The sequence below is a fragment of the Cariama cristata genome, unplaced genomic scaffold (assembly GCF_000690535.1).
Source record: "Cariama cristata isolate BGI_N322 unplaced genomic scaffold, ASM69053v1 scaffold3413, whole genome shotgun sequence".
Taxonomy (NCBI): domain Eukaryota; kingdom Metazoa; phylum Chordata; class Aves; order Cariamiformes; family Cariamidae; genus Cariama; species Cariama cristata.
Window position 1 is genome coordinate 20,615 of NW_009609949.1, and position 2,574 is coordinate 23,188.

A 2,574-nucleotide genomic window follows, 5' to 3' on the forward strand; every position below is an offset into this window, starting at 1 on the left:
CCAGCACAGAGCCTACCCGGGACAAACCAGTGACCCAGCTCACAAATGGAAAATAGCATTAAGAAACTCTGTCCAGGCATGTTACAAGGACCAAAAACCCTGCCAGTCATTGCTTGTCCGAGCCACTGTTTGTTTCATGACCTCTGGGCTGCTCTATTTCAGAAAAGTACTTTCATTTCCCAAACAAGGGCTTCGGTTACTAATTTTTTTTTTTTTTGACTGAAGTAGGAGGATGTAACCCTTCTGACAAAGCTTCGCTGGTGACAGCACACTCTTGACTCAAATTTAAAAAAGTTGCTAATAAAACATCAGCTCCAACTCCCTGGCAAAAGTCAGCTGAACTTTTCCTATTCACACACAAGCCATACTGCCTTGGAAACAGTCTGTTATGAAAAGGGAGAAATGAAAAGCAGAAAGGTAGATAAACAGTGACAGACCCCTACCCTTTCACAGCCCAGTCTGCCCGGCGAGTGCCCCGGGCCAGCGGGATGTTTGCTCCCATGAGATGCCAGCAAGTCCCCGTCCCCCCGGAGCCACCGCGTCCCTGCGGGACTGCACGCACCCCCCTGAGCCTGGCATTCCTCGGATGCTGCAAGCCCAGAGCTCAAGGCTTTCCACGTTTGCACCCCAGCGGTACCTAGCTCCAGTATTTCACCATAAAATATGTTTGCAAGAGGCTGCCCTGGCCTCCGAGGTGTTGAGTGTCCTGCATCACCTCTTGCTCCGCGGCGGACTGGCTCACCCCTCGCCTCCCTTCCCTCTGCACCCCCGGATCCCCTGCCACACATTCGGGTTTTCCCCCCGCGCTCTGTGGTCTGAGGAGACACCAGCCCGCAGCACGTTCAACATCCTGATTGGAAACACCAGAACCCCACCAGGGCCGCGTTCCCGGCACTCATCTGGTGCCGGGTGCGATGTGCTGGGTGTTTCCTCAATGTAGGATGCAGAGATGCTCATCCGTGTGGCCGTGGGCGGTCCAGACCCACCGACAGCCGCATGACACACGATGCTGTCCCACGTTAACCTTTCACACTGCCGAGTGGGCGTGAGGGGACCTGCTCGAGTCTCCCACGTGCTGTCACCGTGCAAAGAATGAGTGGTGAGCGGGGGTCAGGATGTGAGGTTGCACATCACACGGCAAGACTGCGGTTTCACACACCGCTCGGCACATTCGATAGCTTGCAGGCACTGAAAGGAGATGGTTCACAACTCCCCGTGCCTTTCTCAACCCTTGCTTTCCTAGTCCTGGTCCTGGTGTCTCATCGCCACCTTTGCTTCAGGTACAGCACCCAGCAGATCTTTTTCTGAGCCATTCCACCCCCTCAAATGGCAGAAGACCACCCTCTTCTGTGGGTTACAGCCATCTGCAGAAAGAGTCTGAGAAGCCAGAGATGCTGCCAGGTTAATTGCAGGGTGGGAAACGAAGGGTGCAGCCTCCGCCCATGGTTGTGAGTTGTGTTGGGCTTGGTGTAGCACTTGGATGATGCCTGGGTATTTACGGTGTTGGACTTGAAGATGCCTGGGTAGTTACGGTGTTGGCCTTCAGTTCAGTTTTGCCATCCTGTGCGGGTTCAAATGCTGCTTTTAAATGCAGCCAGAAATCAGAGGAGGCTTGGGAGGTGTTGCTGTATTTGCCCTGTGCTTACACCCGTTCACAGGGATCTGCCCTCAGCCACCGTCAGAGGCAGGATCACGTCGACAAGAATTTTTGGTTTGACTCAGTACAGCTGATCTTGTGTTTTGATGAATTTCTGCTCCCAGCTAATTTTGCAACGCGCACCATGGCTCTCCACCAAGGCGAGGGGAACGGAGCGGTGATGCCTGCTGCAAATCAATTAAGAGACACCCTGCCAAATCTGTTCCTTTGTCAACGATTCAGCAAATGACTGTGAGATGGTACAAGTGGGTTTTATTAGTGCAGCATGAAGAATTCAGCACTGTAACTGAAAGAAAGATTAGTCCACAGGCCCTCAAGACTGTAACTGAGCAGGGCTTATTCTCTTCCACCACCAGCAGATGACCATCAGTCAGACCTCAAGCCTGGATGGCACCAACCTGCTTCAGGGCTTGCAGTGGAGAAGTATCCTCCTCCTAACATTTCCCAGGGAAAGGGACCTCTCCGCTGGCTCAGGACACGGCACGGTCCTTGTGCAGGAGCTTCGCACAGCCGCAGCCCCAAGGGCAGTACCAGCACTGGGGCAGGTGTGAACCATCTCCTTGTGTCCTGGGTGAGAAGACAGGTCCTGAGCCCATTCCCACCAAATGAACATCCCATTGGCATCCCCAATCCACCTGAGGAAGCTCACACAAGCAAAACCTGCTCTGATCTCCTGTATTGCTGTCACTTGAAAGCAACATGGGGAAAACCCTCCAGGATGCGGCTTGCCATGTCCTGAGTCATCCTGCTGGCTGTGGGCCGAGGTTGCCATCTCCCAGCGACTGTCCTCTCATCACTCCATCCTCCACGCCACGGAAAGGTGATCCCACACAAACAAACAACACCTGAGGTCCCTCCACCGCTGCTGCATGTCACTGCTGGTGCTCAGCACCCTTTTCCTGGACCTAGACCCCAGG